Source organism: Miscanthus floridulus, chromosome 5 (genome assembly GCF_019320115.1).
Source record: "Miscanthus floridulus cultivar M001 chromosome 5, ASM1932011v1, whole genome shotgun sequence".
Lineage (NCBI taxonomy): Eukaryota > Viridiplantae > Streptophyta > Magnoliopsida > Poales > Poaceae > Miscanthus > Miscanthus floridulus.
In genome coordinates this window covers 102660403-102681881 of record NC_089584.1, presented here as the reverse complement: position 1 = coordinate 102681881, position 21479 = coordinate 102660403, and the positions used below count along the sequence as shown (strand labels likewise).

General features: G+C 43.5%; 1 pseudogene; it reads right to left on the bottom strand.

Moving 5' to 3' along the window:
• Window positions 1-51: 51 nt before the first annotated feature.
• On the bottom strand, window positions 52-17012 carry LOC136455038 (receptor-like serine/threonine-protein kinase ALE2; annotated as a pseudogene).
• Between the last annotated feature and the right edge of the window lie 4467 nt (window positions 17013-21479).

Here is a 21479-nt window from a genome sequence, read left to right as displayed (position 1 = left end):
AACCTGTTACGGTACATGGCGAATTACAGCTGAAAAACTCGTTTGCGTACACCTCTTTTTCCTAAAAGCATCTATACATCTCTAGAACTGTACAAAAATCTGTGTGAAGTCTTGTTTCAGCTTCCAAAGAAGTCGACGGGAGCAGTAGACAGCAGCAGTAACTGTTCAGTTCTGCACTGCCTCCATTGCCAAGCCACCCAGACCCAGGAGGTAACTCCCGGTCACAGGTGAAGCTGGCACACTGATGTTTACACCTTTCGCCATTTTTCACATATATTCACGATATATAAGTACGAAATCTGGCTTGGAAAAAATTGTCCAATGCGTATTTCTTCGATGCGCACATCATCTCATGAGCTGCTTGCAGGCTGACTATTCTGAATCAATCCTAAACCTTTGTAGCCCAACGTGTTCACTTGAGCTGCCTGTTGACAGGCCCCTCTCTTTGTTGAATCCAGCTCTCCCTACTCTTAGAGGACCTGAACTTGAGTATCTTCGGAAAGAACCAGACGCATCCGTAGCATCATAACGCGCTGATGAAGTGAACAGCTCGGCAGATAGCGTTGGGTCAATGTCTATATCCATACTTGCTCTACTCATAGCCTCAACATCTTGGATATGAAAATCTTGGCTAAAGCTTGTGGATTCATTGAACTCGCTGCCTTCATTGCATACCAACTTTAGAGCTTGAACTACTTCACCCATGAATGGGCGCTGATCCACCTCAGGCTGAACACACATAAAAGCAATGGCTGCTACTTTTGCGATGCTGTCAAACGGAATGCTGCTCCCAAGTGAAGGATCTATGATTGATTCCAGACCATCCCTGCTTGTCAGAAGAGAACCAGCCCATGCGACTAAGTTTTCTTGTCCAGCAGGTCTTAACATATCTACCGGTTTCCTCCCTGTAAGGAGCTCAAGAAGAACAACACCGTAGCTGTAAACATCACTCTTTACAAGAAGATGCCCAGTCATTGCATATTCAGGAGCAACATACCTAAAAGAAATTGACAATAAATTTGTAATCTAAGTTGATGATATTGAATCAACTATGAAAAAGTAAAGATAGTAAGTTCAGATTCAGCATACCCAAAAGTTCCCATAACACGAGTTGAAATATGTTCGTTTCCCTCACCCAAAGCTGTCCTTGCTAAGCCAAAGTCTGACACCTTTGGGGTGAAGTCATGTTCCAATAAGATGTTACTGGACTTGAAATCACGGTGTATGACACGTGGACTTGAATCTTCATGCAAATATGCAAGTGCACGGGCTGCACCAAGTGCAATTTTGAGCCTAGCGTCCCAATCAAACCGAGCAGCTCCCTTATCTGATCCTGATTAGAATCATAATAATATTCGATTTCAGATGTCCAAGAAAATATAGTGTACAAGTAAGTTAACTAAGAGTAGATTGAAGTCTTGAAGATAGATACTACACAACCATGATTCCATGAACCATACCAAGAATTCTAATTCACTGGCTTATATTTTGTTGGTATAAAGTATCAACAAATTGAAACAATGCAATTCAAACTAGCACTGATAGGTATCGTGTGAGTAACAGTCATAACAGCTCTATTCCATTCCACTACAGAATATAATCTGCCTTTTCTTGTGTTAAGTGTTTGGCTCATCTACTACACCTCTAGCCAATAAAATGACTAAATTAAGTGATGAAAGAGAAGTTATATGATGAAATGAAGAAAGTCTTAGAAAGTGAAGTTACGGCAGAGAAGAAATTTTACCATGCAAGTGAGATTCCACACTGCCATTTGGGACAAGCTCATATACCAAACATCGGCTATGCCCCTCTGTGCATATACCTATCAGCTTAACCAAGTTCCTATGATGCAATCGGCTAAGCATCTCAACCTCAGCCAAAAACTCCCGGGTACCTTGCTGATCGTCCCGCTTTAAAACCTTGATAGCAATCCGTTCTCCATCTTCAAGAATACCTTCATAGACACGCCCAAAACCACCCTCACCAATAATTCTGGACTCATCAAATCCTAGTGTAGCTCTCTCCATCTCAACCAGGTTAAACGTTTTGGCAGATCCTTTATATGACACCAAACTTGAGCTGAAGGATGGTGATGCCGAAATAGGTCTGCTTTCTAGCCTGCTCCCCACCATTGCAGAACCAGGACCTGCATTTCCAATGCAATCATTGAGGGGGGGGGGGGGGGGGGGGGGGGGGGGTACAACCAGCATCATGATTAATGATTTGATAAAATTGTAACTGTAAGTCTTAAAATTTCTCAAAGATGGTCCAAGTACTTTACCAATGAAGCATGAAATTGAGTACTTAATCGAATATGCAAACATTTGTTTTGGCTATAAAAACAACATTTTTCGCTTTCTCAATGCCCTTGAAAGCTTAAAACAGGATAAGCATATTAGTGCACTAATTTTCCGCACCTAAGGTAAGGAAAGTATGACCATTGAAGTCTGGTTGTTCTATATAATATACTACCTCTGGTCAACTTGTTATCTACGACATGATTTTATGAAACCATAAAAATTATAAACACAAATAATTATTACATTATTTAGTTTGGGAACGTGTAAGTTATATGTGTTGATTTGTGTTCAAAATACTTGCAGAATCTCTTATATTTGAAGAATTTTAAAACTATATTCTAGAAGAAAATAGTGGTCAAATATACACATCGAAACCGTGAAAGTCAAATGTGTCAAGTATTTGTGACCGGAGGGAATAACTATTAAAGATGTATTACTATCTGCTGCCACATGGACATGACTCATGTATTCATAGAAAAAAAAGGGTGGCAACTTATGTTTTTAGAAAAAAAAGGGGTGGCAACTAAGCTGCATTTTGCTGCCTTTTGAAGATGTCACACAAAGGCACGGACTAAAAAGTTAATGATAATCCACCGATAGAACTACCTGCAGGTTTTGTTGGCACAAGTGATGCTTCAGCTGCGGTTTCTAAGCTTGAAATAAACCACCAGTGCAGCTCCAGCACATAAAATAAAAGCAAAAACACTTGATAGAATAATTATTATAATTATGCCTCTGCCATTTCTTTCTCTATGATTTCCCACACCAGCAGCAAGTGGATGTAACTTGGACCATTGTTCATGCTTGCTGCCGGTGGTGACGGAGGAAGACCTGCATGAGTAAATGATACCGTGCATATCACAACCATGCTTTGTAAGGGAGAAAAGAGCAAAACTGAACTAATGACCTGAATAATACAAAATGAATTGTGTTTCAAATCAAATACTGGAATATTAGCAAGAAAGGTTGAAGAGGCAAAAATAATTAGAAAATTGATATTCAGTGGAACAGCGTGAAGTTGTGGAGAACTCTCACCTTGGTAAAGAACATACAAGACGTCATACTTTCCAAAATGCGCAGGGTTTATGATGACCTGCTTATTACAAAACCTTTCAAATACTAAAAATGCTGTCGTGTTGTCAAATTTTGGTCCCAGTGGCACAAGATCAATAAAGACGATTGCCTTTTCAGGGTCATCAGGTGCAGCATTTGCTCCCATAACACGAACTTGACTTTGATTCATGAACACTCCAGATGCAATATCTTGTGCAAGTTCAGGGACAAGTGTAAAGTACGTGTACAATGCTATACCAAAGCGAAGCTCAACTTTTATTGGCAACACGCAGAGGCATGCCATTCCTGGAGGACTATTGGTCAGAGGATCTGAGCAGGTGCAGTCTAGCAAAATCAAAACGAAGATGAATGGACCAAAGCTAAGCAATCAGCAGCTGATTTTTTGAATTTATGAACGCAAATGGCACAAAAGTATACTCAGCATACATGAATTTGTCGGTGGAGGTAGCAGCGATTGACTAGGCGCTGGTGCCAAAGCCTTGGGCTTTCTAAATGCAGGAGTGTCAGGTGGATGCGCAGGCGGTAGAGCTGATCCTGCATAGGTGTAATGGTAGCAATGGAAGCCTAAATTACTTCTCGCAAAACAAGATGTAATCCATTTTGATATAGGTTGGAAACTTATTTGAGGCATGTGTGACCAATATTTCAAACACATTAAAAAGTGCATAGTAGTGCAAGACAAGAAGTCTTGATCAATTTTGTGGATTAAATGTTGAATCTGAATCAAGTGCATGATTATTGTTGCAAACGTCTTTCGCTTATTCATATGCATGAGATGTCTCATAACTTTCATGTTTCAATTCAACGCTCAATGTTGGCAGCATGCATGCTCAAACATAACCAAACTTCAACATGTTAGTATGAGCACAAAATGGTGATGCTTGTTCAGTGCTGTTCCTAGGGGGCATGGCTGGAACATTTGTTGCAGCTAGAACAAATGGCAATGTAATGAGCAAGAGATAACCTGGAGAATATGGTGGTGAATGGTATTGATTGGGATGACGTGGAGCATGAGCAGAATTTCCTTGTCCCCTTCCTTTTGACGGAGGCAAACGTACAGGTGCAGGTGCAGGACTACCAGGATATCCATGGCTTGGTGCAGAAGTATTGTTACTTTTACGCGGAGCAGGACGAGGAGAACCTGCATCAAACATCACTTTACTGAGATGAACATATAATTTTCATTAGTATTTTTAGTACGTACATACCTTTGTGGTGTCTATGATTTGCAGGTGGTAAATAGCTCGAATGTTCCTTTGGAGGTGCAGCAATGCCATGTCCTTTCCTGTGGATGATGGGAGACTTTGAGGGAGAAACAGCAGGTCCTGCACGACATTAACTTCATGAATCATCAACAATAGGTTCATAATGGGACTAGGTGTGGTTGGTGCCTGGTAGTATACCTTTCACATACGAATTATTTGCAGGCAAGTGGCGATGCCTTCTCTTTACTGGTGCCACAACTGGAGGTCCATGAGTTTTTCCATGTGTATTATTCGCAGGCATGGAATGGTGATGACTAACATTTGAAGGTGATGTAACTGAAGCTCCATGATCCTTGCCATGTTTCTAGAGAAGCTGCTGGACCTGCACAATGTAGCAGAATAAATAGTATGTTGTGTTAGCCCCTCGATCTCCGGTACGGAGGTATCCGACTACTCTCTAGTGTTGCCGAGCACACACTAGCGATGTCGATCCCGAATTGTCGTTGCCGACCACACACTATGGCTAGAGGTAAAAGAAGGGAGGGAGAATAGTTCGTGGTCGGCATCGCTACTGTGTGCTCGGCGACACTAGAGAGTGGTCGGATATCTCTGTACCGGAGATCGAGGGGCTAACAAGTGATATCGGAGCCGTACAAGCGCCGTCGCCGGACTAACCGCTGGCGATGACGAGCGGTTCAGAGATGGGCGACAACAGTGGCACTGCTGTGGCTGCCCAGCCACAACAGGAGGTCGTTGTTCGCACGGTTTCGGAAGGTCAGCGGCACCAGTTGGCCGACGCTGACTCGCACCAACTATGGAGAGTGGTCGGTGACCATAAAGGTCAAGCTCAGAGCCCGACGGCTCTGGAATGCTATTGACAAAGACATCGAAAATGAAGAAGATGACATGTCAGCGTTGGAGGCCATCCTCGCTGCTGTACCGGCGGAGTACAGGGAGCCGTTGGGGGCGAAAAGCTCTGCTAAGGAGGCGTGGGAGGCTATTGCGGCGATGCGCGTCGGTTCCGACCGGGCAAAGAAGGCGACGACCCAGCTTCTAAAGCAAGAGTATGCCAACCTCAAGTTTAAGGATGGTGAATCGGTGGAGGACTTCTCCCTCTGCCCGTAGACGCTCATCAGCAAGCTGAAGAGCCACGGCGTCACCATCGACGAAAAGGAGGCGGTCTCCAAATACCTCCACTCCGTATCGGCAAAGTACATCTAGATCGCTCTCTCCATAAAGACGATGCCCTCACCATTGAGGATGTGATAGGCCGTCTACGGACGGTGGACGAGCACTTAGAGCAGGCGACAGCAACGAAGGATATGACAGAGGAGGAGTGGGCTGCTCGGAGGAACTTCCTCCATCCGCGGTGGCGATGGCAAGCGCCGCGGCAAGGCTTCTTCTCACGCCTGCCAGTGCTGCAGGAAGACGGGTCATTGGGCACGGGAGTGCCCAAATCGCAAGCAGGAGAAGAAGGCTGAGGCTCATCTGGCGCAAGCTGATGATGATGATGAGGCCACTATCCTGATGGCGATGTTCTGTGCATTGCATGACGTCGAGGCCGAGGAGAAGGGAGAGAGATCAGAGCACACACACACAACAGAGATACCAGCGTTGGCCGGAGCTCTATATAGGAGATGACAAATATGAACTCTCTCTTTACTGAGTTACAGTGGCAAACTATATATACAACTGTAAGGTCGAGATGGCGGACTAGAAGGGGAGAGAGGTGAATAGTCCTTTCTAAAAATTAATCGCGTCGGCTAACCGAAACAAGTACGGAATTAAAACTATCGGTCTAGCCAAGGCTACAACCCTTTATTTATATTCTCTAGCACCTTCCAAAGATACTAATTAAGCAACAAAGGTGCCGGGCTAGCTAGAGCTCACCTAACCAATTCTAGAATCAAGGTCACACAAACCTATGCTACTAGTACTTTAAGCAAAAAGGGAGCTCCTACACATGCTAGTAAGCAAAAGCACAAAGTCACTTAAGCTCACTAGCAATGCTCAATAACAAGGCAACCAATACTAAATTAGAGAGCGCAAATACTTAGCTACACAAACTAAGCAATGTGACTAACAAGATTACACAAATCAAATTAACCACGCAAGGGAGCTATTTCTATCCTACACAAGCAAGAAGGTAACTAGTGAGCTACACAAGCTAACTAATTACAAGAGCAACTACACAAGCATAATGTATATATAAAAGAAATCACAAGCTTGTGTAAAGGGATTCCAAACCAACGGGAAGAACAAGGTTGACACGGTGATTTTTCTCCCGAGGTTCACGTGCTTACCAACACGCTAGTCCCTGTTGTGTCGACCGCTCACTTGGTGGTTCGGTGGCTAATTGACATCACTCGCCAAGCCCGCACGTCGGACACCGCAAGAACCTACCCTAAAAGTGAGGGTAGCTCAATGACACGCTCAACTAGAGTTGCTCTTCGTGGCTCCCGCGGGGCGAGCACAATGCCCCTCACAAAGCTATTCTCCGGAGCACTGCACAAGCTTCTTGCGGGCTTCAACGGAGACCACCACCAAGCCGTCTAAGAGGTGGCAACCTCCAAGAGTAACAAGCACCACCGGTTTGCAACTCGATCACCTAGTGCCACTTGATGCAATCTCACGATGCAATCACATTAGAATCGCTCTCTCACACAATCGGATGATCACTATCAAGCATATGTAAGATGGAGGGCTCCCAAGCACTACTACACAAGCCACCAAGGCTCTCGTGTGCTCAACTACAAGCCCAAGGCCGGCCACACACTCCTTTTATAGCCCTAAGGGATAAAATAGCCGTTACTCCTTCACTGGGCAAAACTTAGGATGACCGGACGCTTCGGTCGTATCGACCGGACGCAGGAACTCAGCGTCCGGTCAACGGATGCTCGCCACGTGTTGCCTCCATTCAACCTCAGTCACTTGATGTCAACGGTCAAGTGATGACCGGACGTAGCTGGTCAAACTGACCAGACGCAGCAACCCCAGCGTCTGGTCGTTTTCAGTAAGGTACCAGTCGCGACCGGACGCATCCGGTCGGTCATGATCAGACGCAGCATCAGCATCCGGTCCTTCTCCAACTTTTTTGTGTCGCCTACGTCATCGTACGTCAGCTTGACCAGACGCTGCGTCAGCGTCCGGTAACTTCCAGCACCAGCGTCCAGTCGAAGACCGACGCCTGCACTCTCTCTACAACCACTGACCGGACGCAGGACCCCAGCGTCCGGTTACCACGTGACCAGCGTCCGGTCCACTCTGTGAGACCTTGTCTTTTCTGTATAGGGCGCCGGTGGCACCGTCGGACTGTCTGCACTCCACCGGTGGAGTTTTGAACCCTTCTCGTCTCTGTTCCATCGTCAAGTTGATCCACATCAACTCCAACTTCATCTCCTTTATAAATGTGCCAACACCGCCAAGTGTACACCACCATATGTATGTGTGTTAGCATTTTCATAATCATTTTCCAAAGGATTAGCCACTCAATCCTAGCGACGATACAGAGTTAGATCACTCGAGTGGCACTAGATGACCGATATACAAACAAGTTTGTCCCTCTTGATAGTATGGCTATCTATCCTAAACTCGGTCATCAATTTATCTACACACCTATGACCGGTGAAATGAAATACCCTAGGTTATACCTTTGCCTTGCGCATTCCATTCCATCTCCTCCAATGTCGATGCAACATATGCACCAACATGATCAACAATGATATGATCCACTTCATATCATCATGTGATCATATTGGTTCATCAATTTTGACTTCACTTGCTTTTCACCGTTGCCTTCGTCCATCGGCGCCAAGTCTTGCTCAAGCTTCACCGCCACGCGGTCCATCGCTCCAAAGCCTCCGACTTGCCCTTCATGCTTGCAACCGGTCTATCAAGCCAAGTCTTGTCTTGATCTTCTCTACCTTGATCACATGACTCAATGTCATGTCTCATGTGCAATAAGCTCCTTCATCATCACATGCGTGAGCTTTGCAACATCTCCAAGCCATTTTCACCTTCATGGCATATGTTGCTCACACATATGTTCCTGTGGACTAATCACCTGTGTATCTCACATAAACACAATTAATCCACCTAGGTTATCACTCAATTACCAAAGCCACACAAGGACCTTTCAACAATTCTATCCATCTAGTCCTAGTACAGCTGTCATGCTGCTACAGTTACTAGATATGACAGTAGGACTGACTTTGGCGCCTGCCCCTGCTGTGGCTACGGTGCGGCAGGTGAGCTGTTCGGCGCCTGCCCCTGCAGCTGCCACAGTGCACAGCAGGGTGCCCTTTTCGACGCCGCCTTCCCCTGTTACGCATTCATATAAGGGATGCAGAGAAGATTATCTAACATGTTGATCATACTCTAGAAGATAAAATATACTTGTACGAGTACTGCTTGAGAAACATACTTTGCATTCGTCGGCCAATTGCAGGCAATGGAGGTGAAGTCCCTGATAGTGGGGGAACAGCTGGTCAGACATCAGCACATTGTTGGAACTGACTCAGAAATGAGCCGATATAATTTTCATGAACTCTCAAACACATATGGTACACTTTTGCTACGTGGAAAATTTAAAAACACTAAATGCTTTGGGGGCCAGCAATCTGAACATCGTGCACCTTATATGATCTGTGGGTGGAGCACTTTGTGATCGTGAAGGAAGTGAGCCTGACTACCATATTGTTATCAAGTCTTGAGTTTTAGGAGAAGGCAGCCTTCTATATGTGCATAATGTGAAGAGGATGAAGGGACAGAGGATTTCCCTGGAGTGACGAGGTGCAGCAACATGTGTACCATACTATGGATGGCAGGAGAAGTGATCGGTAATGAAGAGAGCAGATATTTGTACATCATCTGGATATTACTATTCCATTATCTAAAAAGATATTGTATATCGTACGGTCGGAATGTGTAAATGCAAATGATAAAATCACAGCATGGCCTAGTTGAGTCCAGTACAATTTGAATGTGAAGTTGAACTCTGTTGTGGGGGGTGCGGGCGGAATAGCACGATGTATAGGTGGTGGAGCAACAGGAACCTTGTCTCTGTTCACATCAATTGGTGTAAAGATAGCTGGGTTTGAAGGGAAAGGATGATCAGTCTCTCTTGAGGCTATTCCCAAACAGATACACCTCTTTAAAAAAAAACATAGATTCTTTACACACTGCATTAAGTTGACTCTACCTTTTGGAGGTGATATGCTGTGCACTAGTAAAGTTATTTGGAGGTCTGGCAACTGATACACCATCCTTATCTTGACTACAAGGGGGACTAATGGATGGAATAATTTCTTCCCTGCTATTCCAATTTTCAACAATTCCTTATTTGCTGTAGTCAGTGACAAGTATAATTGGCCAGCTCCAGCCACCAAGCGATCAATACCTCCTAGTGGTGGCTTTCTTTGATTCGAAAATTCTGCAGGTGGTGAAGCAACACATACTTTAGATGTCTCCTGGCTTGTTGGAGTAGGAGATGGTTGAGGATCTGCTTCCATGCAAATGATAGGTAGTGACAGATTCAGGTTAGCAAGTATGAGAAACGCTGCCATTTCATTAGCTCATAGAGTCTTACCGTCTGTGACCGGAAGATCCCGGGTTCGAGTCGCGGTCTCCTCGCATTGCACATGCGAGGGTAAGGCTTGTCACTAACACCCTTCCCCAGACCTCGCACAGAGCAGAAACTCTCTGCACTGGGTACGCCTTTTTTTTATATAGTTTATGGCATGGTATATCCTTATATCAAACAGTCTTACAGTGTTCAATAAGGAGTGAAGGAGCTGACGGTGTTGATTGACTTCTGATAGAAGGAAGATATGGATAAGGTTGAGATGCTGGTCTCAGATAAAATTTAAAAAATGAAATTAGAGAATGTAAAGACTGATCGACTGTGATGAACAGTTACGAGTTACAACATGTGCCAGAACTTATATAGTACTTACACCAGGGCATCTTTTGAAAAGAAGGTGCAACAGTTGGAGTGTGTTGACGTTGAGGATGACCCCAAACCAACACAGTAGGAAACCTCTCCAAACCTTATTTTCTAAGTTTTTCACGAGTTTGGAACAGGTCGGATCGGAATCCAAAAGGTCAGATTCGAACAGGATTTTCTGTCAGGTATGTCGAAAATCCCGACTTGTGTCGGAACTCCCGACAATCGAAACTTCCGACTTTTATCGGAACTCCCGACGTAGGGATAACCCCAGACACCCGAGCAAATTTCTTCAGGCTTCCCGAAAGTCCCGACACCCGTCGGAACTTCCGACAGTCAGAAGTCCCGACTTGGGTCGGAACTCCCGACAACGAGACATCTTTCCAAGGGCATAACTTCTTCATCCGGACTTCGAATTAGACGTTCTATATATGTTTTTTGACCGTCTCGACGAGAGGAACACAATGGTGAAGTCCATTTCACATTTTGACAACTTCACAAAATGAACATTTTTTGTTGTCAACATATGCCCCCCTGTTTTCAGGTGAATGGTGCATGAACCTGAAAACACTTATTCAAAACCAAACAGCGACGATACCCATCTCATCGGTTACTTAGTAACTAAGGGCGATATATACATCGGCCATTTTTTCTAAGGACGATACATGTATCAGCCATTATTTGGAGAGCACTTAGACTTCTTGCCAAACACTTACAAAGTACCCTTTCAAGTACCTCTCGTTGAATGCACTCGTGAGACGTTTACCTTGCAATGTCTCTAGCACATATGAATTTCCGAATATAACTTTGACCACTTTGTAAGGACCTTCCCAATTCGGTGACCACTTGCCAAACTGATTGTTCTTCGATCCAATTGGTAGTATGGTTTTCCACACCAATTCTCCCACTTGGAAGGATTTGCTCCTGACTTTCTTGTTGTATACTTTGGCAACTCGAGCTTTATCTTTCTCTATTTCCTTGAGAGCTTTCAATCTCACATCAGTCACCTCATCGATATTATCCATCATCAAATCATGATACACAACAGCTGATAATCATTTTGTTTAGCAAGCCTGTATGCATCCAAATTCACTTCGATAGGCAACACGGCCTCTTAGCCATATACTAACTCAAAAGGAGTAACCTTTGTAGCACCATGCCTTGAAATGTGATGTGCCCATAGAGTCTCAGACAAAACTTCATGCCATCTCCTTGGATTCTTCTCAATTTTCTTTTTGATGAGCTTGATCAAAGTCTTATTACTAGACTCAGCTTGACCATTGGCTTGAGCATAGTATGGAGATGAATTGAACAACTTGATCTTATATAATTCGGCAAATTCCCTCACCTCTTTAGACACAAACGATGTCCCTTGATCTGTAGTTAATGTTTGAGGGATGCTGAATCTATGAATAATATGCTCAGTAATGAACTCAATTACTTCCTTGTGTGTCATATCCTTCAAAGGAACTCCCTCAGTCCACTTAGTAAAGTAATCCGTAGCAACTAACACAAATTGGTGTCCCTTCGAAGATGGGGGATATATTTGGCCAATGAAGTCTAACCCCCAACCACGAAAAAGCCATGGTTTGATGATAGGATGAAGCACAGCAGCAGGCACAAGCTGAATATTTTCAAACTTCTGGCACTCTTCGCAACCTTTGTAGTAGTGAAAACAATCAGCCATTATAGTAGGCCAATAGAAACCGGCTCTACGCAATAACCACTTCATCTTTGGGGCCGATTGATGCATACCACAGATACTTTCATGGACTTCTCCCATAGCCACTCTTGCCTGATCTGATCCCAAGCACTTAAGCAGTAAATCTTCGGCGGTTCTTCGATAGAGCTCATCATTGTACGTTCTTGCCTTGGGCTTTATCGGCTTGCTCTGGACGAATCAAAATAGCTGACGCCCCTGCTTCATCCATGTGCATGGGAAAAGGGGTCTTGTCAACTTGCATTTCAGTAAGGCTCAATTGTCCCTCATTAAGGGTCGATTGGACCTGCCGACGAAAAACATTGCAATCATTAGTGGCATGAGAAAAAGAATTATGATATTTGCAATAAGCCCTTCTCTTTAACTCATCAACTGAAGGTAATGTATAATTGATTCTAATATAACTGAATTTCAACAATTCATCAAAGATTCGATCACATTTAGAGAGATCAAAAGTAAATTTCATTTTCTCATTCCGATTTTTATGAATTGGCTTGAGAGAAGGACAAGTAACCAATTTATTCTCTGCTAGCCATTTAATTTCAGCAGCTAGACATTTTTTATTATCATCATCAGAATCATCTGAACAATCACCAACAAAATGCACATTCTAACGATAAGATTTATAAGCATCACGAGACTCTTTAAAGCGCGATTCAATTGAAACGGCCTTTTGCATAAGTTAATTAACATTGTGAAACTCATAATGCTCAAGCTTTTCTCTAATACTAGAATGTAAACCAGCAAAGCATAAATCAGTTAAATCTCTTTCAGAAATATTTAAATGGAAACATCGGTTCTTAATCTCTCTAAATTGTTTAAAAAAATCATGGACGGACTCATCACGCCCTTGATGAACCGATGTAAGATGAGACAATCTTGTTTCATGAGCACCGCTATAAAAGTGATTATGAAATTTCTCTTCTAATTCAGTCCATGAACCAATAGAACAAGATGGTAATGAAGTAAACCATGCAAAAGTTGTGCCAGTAAGAGATAAAGGAAAATTACGAACTTTCATAAAATCATAAGCACTAGCTTCACCCAATTGTGCAAGAAACATGCTAGTATGCTCCATGGTTGATTTACTATCATCACCACTAAATTTCTGAAAGTCAGGTACCCTTCACCCATCAGGTGCTTTCATGAAATCATAAGTAGAAGGGTATGGCTTTTGATAAGTATTCCTACTAGATTTAAGTTGCACTCCTAAAGTACTCTCAAGAGATTTAGCCAATTCATCCTTAAACCGATTCAAAGCATCATCAAAATCGGTAGTAGGAGCATTAGGAGTAACATTAAATGTAGGAATTTGACTAGGTGGGTTTGGTAAAACATTATGCCCCACTGAAGCTCTATTTGTTGATGCTCCATAATCGGTTCGGAGAGCTCGACCCGAACTTTGTGCACCAACACCTGTACGTGTAGATGTGCTAGCACCAGGTTGACTGGCCTTATCAGTTTCAGATGCCGAAGGGCCCGATTGAAATTGGCTAGCGGAAGCATGAGAGGTTTAATTTTCATAAAAATTCAAAGGCATACCGAATTGAGGCTGCTACACGGCACCCGATTGATCACAATCGGTTGTCTTGCCCTCTAACTTATCCATACGTGCTTGGAGTAGATTAGAAAGATGCTGAAGGTTATTACTATGCAATTTTCTTTCATCTATCAACATCTGAGCAAAATTGGCATGAGTAGGATAAGCATCAGTATTTACCTCCTCGTCATACTTAGCTTTTCCGTTGCCCTTCTCCTCGGCGCCTGAAGATTCGGAAACGGTAGCATCGTCGTAGGAGGGTTCACGGAACTAAGTGACCTTGTCGTGCCGATTCTTGGTGCAGCTCTCCAAGAAAGCCTTGACATCGGCATCGAGCTTGGCCTGAAGCTTCTGGCGTAACTCATCTGAAAGCTCATCCATGGATTGAGGAAAGATCATGTTAGCCTCATTGAAGGGGCTGGTCTTGTCACCCTTGTCGGTGGCAGCACCATTGTTGCCTCCCATGTTGCTAGTAGATTGATTTTTTATTTGCTTCGCTGTCCCCAGCGGAGTCGTCAAAAAGTATGTTGACGTTTAGGATGACCCCAAACCAACACACCTGCAGGGCCTTGGATGCCCAAAGAGGTTGCACACAACCTGCAACGCAGCAAGAACGCGGTGTAATCGATCAAACCAATCTAAAGACCGATGAGACCGATGTAGAGCCTGTTCTTAGCTAGAAAGCTTCCGAACTTCTCCTGGGAAGATCCGTCAGGGAGGAGCACGTGGAGGATCTTCTAGGACCAGCAAGGCCGTCTAGGATGCCGCTGAATCTCACAGGGAAACTCAACGAATAGCAAGAGGGGTTGAGAGAGGGGAATTAGGGCGTAAGGAGTTGATAGATTGATTTGTATGACGATTGGATAGATGAGAACTCAATTGGCCATGATCCTCTCATATATATAGAGGGGGGTGGTCTTATCCCAGTAGGAAACCTCTCCAAACCTTATTTTCTAAGTTTCTCACGAGTTTGGAATAGTTCGAATTGGAATCCAAAAGGCCAGATCCGAACAGGATTTTCTATCAGGTATGTCGGAAGTCCCGACTTGTGTCGGAACTTCCGACTTTTATCGTAACTCCCGACGTAGGGATAACCCCAAACACCCAAGCAGATTTCTTCAGGCTTCCCGGAAGTCCCGACACCCGTCGGAACTCCCGACAATGAGACATCTTTCCGAGGGCATAACTTCTTCATCCGGGCTTCGAATTAGACGTTCCATATATGTTTTTTGACCGTCTCGACGAGAGGAACGCAATGGTGAAGTCCATTTCACATTTTGACAACTTCACAAAATGAACATTTTTTGTTGTCAACAGTGTCAGCAGAAATTTTAGGATGAGGCGCATGTGGTTGAACTGGAAGAGATGGCAAAGCAGCAGTCACTTGATGGAGATGAGGATTTGGAAGTTCATTGCCAGTTTGAAATGATGGGACATCTTGGCCTGTGAATAATGTAAAAATAAGAAACCATCATACCAACTGATTCTAAAGGTTAAGATGCAGATAGAGTTCAACAAACTCATCAACAATTGGCTCTGGGCTCTGCATAGATGGGGACGTTTTTCTCTTTGGTTACTGATAAAAATGGTCAAGAGCACTAGGTTCCACTGCAGTCAGTACTGATTGTTTAGGTGGTGAAACAGTTTCACCTGTGGAAGGCAACTTATTAGAAGTGTGCAACCATTTCCAAGCAGATAAAAAAGAGGAAAAATCATCCGTTTTTCAGTCACAAAGTAGAACTTCATGGTCGTCTGGTTGATTGATGGGTTGCATATTGATCCTACCATTTATTAACATGTACAACAAATAGTAGTTCTTGCGGGTGGTTTTGCGGTTAATCCTAACAAAGAAACAATTTGGACGATTGTTTCTACCTCAGAAACACCCATCACGATATATAATAAAAGTGAAAATTGCAAAACATTAATTATACAGTTTTGTGGTTATAGACCTAAGCGTTCGAGTCTTTGATCTTGTACTTGTGATGGATGAAGTACATCATCCAAGTAATTTTGTGGATTCCAATTCGTAATGGATAGAAGAACTTTGCGAGCAACAGCGGGTGCATGAGATTGCTTCAACCCTTCAAAAAAATAGATGTCAAATAGAATGTTCAATGATTTTTACCAGCATTGACGAACTTGTTTGTCTCCTAGTGGGACAGAGTAAAATTCAGTACAATAGCTTTTTCATCTTTCTTTACCATCAAGAAAATTTCTAGGATTGAAGAACCTATGGTGAAAATAAGCTGACAGTGTACTTCGTAAACTATCACAACACAGTGTTAAACTAAAAGATATGATTAACTGAAGCAGTTATTGAGGTATGTGGTCATTATATGATCAGGTACGGCTAAACACTAATCTAGATGCTGGTTTGAACTAAAGAACCAGTGCTTTATATCTAAAATGTAGAGCCTCGTCTCTTGCCCCTCAAACACTACTGGTATGCCCTGCAATCATTGTAAACTAGTACGTAGTAATTTCATCCAAAGTTGCCATTGCGCACTGTCTTAGGTCTATAACAGAGTTAAGCACTAACATTGCCACATTCACTCGTTAAAATAAAACCAATAGGCATCCTACACGACGGATATCGAATCGATCATGCCAAATTTCAGGTGCATAAACTTCTTTTCTTGTAACCAAGTAAACTTCAAGATCTGTATCTAGAATTTGAATTTAAGTGGATACTCTTCATCGCTTAAGCATGGGCCGTTTATGACATTATTAGGACAAACGACAAATCACAAACAGTACCACCTAGACCTAGAATTAGTCTGCGGTCCAAACAGATCAAAGGTTCGAATAAAGTTAAGTCTAAAGTGGAACACATGATTCAGCCATCAATTTATAACTGTAAAAAATGAGGGAAGTGCAAACTAGGTAACGCTCCACTCTCCTGTTTGGACAACTCGGACCACCAAAATTGTCAGGAGTAACTAAATAAGCTGTAAACTACACGAGCACCCAAGCACGCGTGGTCCTGATAAAACTAGCCACAGGAAAGAGGAAACCACCAAACTCCCCTAGACCAACCCCAGAGGTGACTCGTGTACGTACGTACCTCCAGCACCCTGGATCACGAGCGTCGAGACAACCAAGGCGGCGGCGAGGAGAGCACAGCCGCCCAAGGCTCCCCCTCCTGCTCCTCTTCCTCCTCCGCGCCGACCCATCCCACCGCCAGCTTGCCTCCTCCCCGCGCCACGGTCCAGAGGCAAACAAAAACTCGGACCGACAGCCGGGCTCCCATCACATCTCCGACACGCTGCACGCGCGAGCTGCGCGAGCAGGCAGCAGAGCACGCGCGCACAAAGCCGACTAGTAACGGCGCAGCCCAGCCTCCTCTCTGGATCTCTGCTGCGCGCTTCGCCTTCATTGATCGGGCGCCAGTTTTTTTTATAGTTTTTTCGATGAGATTTGCGGCGGCAAACGGCAGGCTGGACTGGACGGGCAGCGTTCGCCGTTCGGGGGACGTCGGGGAGCGGTGGCTACAGCGGAGAGGGGTCAGGGGGAGGGGAGGTTTCTTGTTGTTTGGTTTGGGTTTGCATGGCGTGCTGGGTTTTTGCTGTTAGGTAGGGTCGCAATTAGCTAGGTGGCCGTGGGGACGGACGGGCAGCAGTGGCACTGCGCTGGACCGACAGGACTGATCCTGAGCCGGTTCGATTTTATAATAAAAAAAGAGCGTATGATTCACCAATTTCCCGTATTTTAAAGAGGACGTAGACTTGTTTGAACGGTGGCCTCACTTGACAGAGACTTCAGGTTAGAGGCGACGAGGTTCATATGCGGATTTAAATTTCTCATGAGCGAGCTAAACTCCAATACAATAAGGAGGAAGCTTAATCTAAACAACAGTACCTAAACATTCATAACAAGGTACTTTCTCGTATCAAAGTGTATGACGGCATTGCCTAGTAAAAATGTCTTAGAGCATCTCTCCGTGAGTCTTTTTGAAATTCACTCTTCGATTCATCGTCTGGATAGTTATTTGAAAGTTGATATTTATATTCGTCTTCCAACAACTTCTCAATATCTTATGCGCATTTTAGAAAAACAAACTTGCTCTCCATCTTCGGCTAGCGTGAAATCTGGAATGTATAATGGCTATATTTAGATATCTAATTAAAGAATTTGTTGGAGGTTATTTTTTCATAAAAATCTCTATTTCTATCAATTAACAAGAATACAAAGAGGATCTTTGAGTTACTCTTAGAGCTAAGAGGTTTTCTATAGCAGCTTCGCATGCGTACTAAAATTTCTTAGGATATACTTTGAATACAATATGATCTGGTATCCATCCAATAGAAGCCAATATTTTAACAAGCTTAAAAAAGTCATCTTGGGGGATATAGCAATTGTTGTGCAAAAAATAATCAAGCTCCCAGAAGCAACTCCACCTTAAAAAAAGTCCTTATGTTTAATTTGGGGCTCCACCAATCTTTATGACCTACATCCTCTATTCCAAATTAGATCGTTTTGACTTTTAGGTACTAGCTTTTGCTATACACTGAGATATACTATATGTCTAACTATGTAATAAAGTTGTGTATCTAGAAATGCCAAAACGACCGGATGGAGTATTTTGTAGACTTAACTCCAGCAATAATTCCCAAATCAAAAACCATACTTTCTACCTTCCTCGGCCCAAGCAAAGCCAAGAAGTCATCCAGGAGGCTAAGCTCGAGCGAAGGCGCATCATTGAGGCCGAGCTTGGGCAAGAGCTCGACCTCAGGCAAGAGGGCGCCAGGATGGAAGCCCAAGTGTTGAAGGCAGGGTGGCGACAAGGGACTGCAAGCTCGAGTGGACCGAAACTATGAAGGTTCAGCCTCTAGTGAACTGGCGCTGGGATCAACATGCAGGGGTGGTTGGGCTTGACAACCAAAGTTGGGTTCTGCCTAGCCTCTTCAATCTACCAAGACAAGTGGGGAAGAATTTATGAGGAAGGGGCAGGGACAAAGGCTGGATTTGAGGCCTGCGGCAGTAGAGGCAACACATGGTTGAGAGGAAGAATGGGCATTATTATGAGCGCCAGTGGGAAAACGGAACAAAGAAAAGTCAGTGTGTGAGTTGACCCCCGAGAATGAGGCGTGAAGGGGGGAAAGTAAGCGGGCTCTGACTTTTGGGTGCGACGGATTTGCTGGGCTCTCCAACGGCTGTGATTTATTATTAGAGACAGGTGTTGCTACGTATCTATGAAAAATTTGATTAACAGAGACCATGTATTAGAGGCAGAGGTGCTACCCGTCGTTGTCTCTTGTTTCACAAACAAGTCTCCTCTCGAGCTCATCGATCAAGTACATATGCACTCGCGCTGTCGTATTCAACTTTTGCCCCACAAAATGAACACGCAAAATTAAAAGCTACTCCATCTGTTCTTTTTACATGTCATATTAGTTTTATCTTAAGTTAAACATCACTAACTTTGACAATCACTTTCAGGAAAAAAAAACATATCAACAACATGATATTTATGTTTTAGATTCACTGTAACAAATACTTTCATACTGGGATATCTCAAAATTGATGGTTGAAAATACAAATTTTTGATGTAGGATAAACCTAATACGACATATAAAAAATCATGGAGGGAGTACTGGCTAATTAACTAAGCATCATGATGGCGAGTGGCATGGTCTGATGTGTTGGATCAGTCAGGGTTGGCAACAACTAACCAAATCAAATACACTCACTACTCGTACACAGCTTGATGTCATGCTACATCTCGCCGAGATCATGTGTGCTCTACACTGTTATATGCTCAAAGCAAAACGGGGGACACATAAAAAGGCACCCATAATGCGGTCCGTTGCGTTGAGCATTCTCGAAAGCAGAACGACCCATCAGTTGATCCAATGATAAAGCGCCCCACAACACAAGTTGTCTATTCTTAAATTTCTGTGCTGTTCTTAAAGGGCAAACAAGCAAAATAATTGAAGATAGCAAAGCAAGCCGGCTGTGGTCGAAGGAATGATTGTATGGCGATCCATTTAGTGGTGATATGATAGGCAAAGCAACTGCCAACCAAGCATCAGAAAGAGTAAGCAGAGCTTTATAGAGCTTTAGTATACTTTATTTATGGCACGCGTGATACATGTTTTGTTTGTAAGTAATTAATAGCATGTGCTCGTGTCCATGGACCAAATAAAGTAGACTGTGCTCCAGATAAAGTAGACTGCATCGCCAACACGACACAGCTAAAACTAATATTTCTTAGGAGTCAAACAATTTTAAATTTAATTAATTACTACATCTATCTCTATCCAGAAAAGGACACGGTTCTACGTGCATTCTGGGTTAAAGTGTCGAATATTTGACCACATAAATAGATAAAAATATTAACATTTATGAAGTCAAATAAATATATTATAAAAATATATCTGATGTCAAATCCAATGATACTTATTTGATATCATAAATATTTTTATTTTTTATATATAGTTAGTCAAATTTAAGATACTTTAACTTCGTACTATGTTATAATTGCATTTATTTGTGGAGGAGGGAGTGTATAAAACTACTAATATTTAGATGCATAGAAAATACCACTAAATTAAGTAGAGTACAAAAGAAATGGTAATTGTTGCAGTTGCAACCACCACATTTACCAAGTTCAGCACAACAAATCAGCAATGGTCCAGGCTCAAAAAAAACAACAACAATGGTCCGACAAGTTGACGCAGCACCCGCATGCTGCATTCGGCTTCTGCAGCATAGCCAGTGCAACAGTGGTAGCAGTACCAGGCTAGGGCTGGGTGCCGCCCTCCTGACAGCGCTTTCGGCAGCAAAGCAGAGCGGCGTGGCTCTGCCAGCAGCATGTTGGTTTCGGCTTAGGGGGTGTTTGGTTCTTTAGTTGCTCATAAAATTCATGTCACATCGAATGTTTAGATACTAATAAAGAGCATTAAATATAGACTAATTACAAAACCAATTACATAGATAGAGACTAATTTACGAGACGATTTTTTAAAGCCTAATTAATCTATCATCAGTACATGTTTACTATAGCACCACATTGTCAAATCATGAACTAATTAGGTTTAAAAAATTCGTCTCATAAATTAGTCGCAAGTTATGGAACCTAAAACCGAAATGGCCTCAAGTGTGGAAGGAGCGGACGGCGTCGCTGCTGTTCCCCGTGGCCTGTGGGGCCAAGAGAACGTGACGCTGCAGGCCCCACGGCTTCAATCTACTGCGTGTGTGCCTGCCTGCCTGGTGTATACGTCGGTCGTCTCGATGGAGCCATGCGTGCGGTCCGGGGCCGCATCCTAGGATAGACCATTGATTCCGCGGTTCAATGCGACCCTGGCTAGGCTACCCCATACGGGTCAGGGATTCAGATCAGGCGGGCCGGCCGCTATGCTCCCATCACCCGCCCCCGGTGCAACAGTGCCAAGCAGCAGCCTTCCTTGGAGGGATGAAAACGGTACGGATATTTTCCGACAGTATTCGAAACCGAATCCGTTTAGAGGGGTTGAGATCTGTCCGTATCCGAGTCCGGATATCCAACATCTGATACTGTATCCGTATCCGAATACTCAAATCGCATATTTATGATATCGATATCCAATCGTATCCTATCCGACATAGTTGACACTATCCGTATTCGAATCCAAGTCTGGACAAAAATATGAAAACAAATGTAATATCGGTGATATCCGTCCGTATCCGATCCGTTTTCATCCCTAGTGTTTTC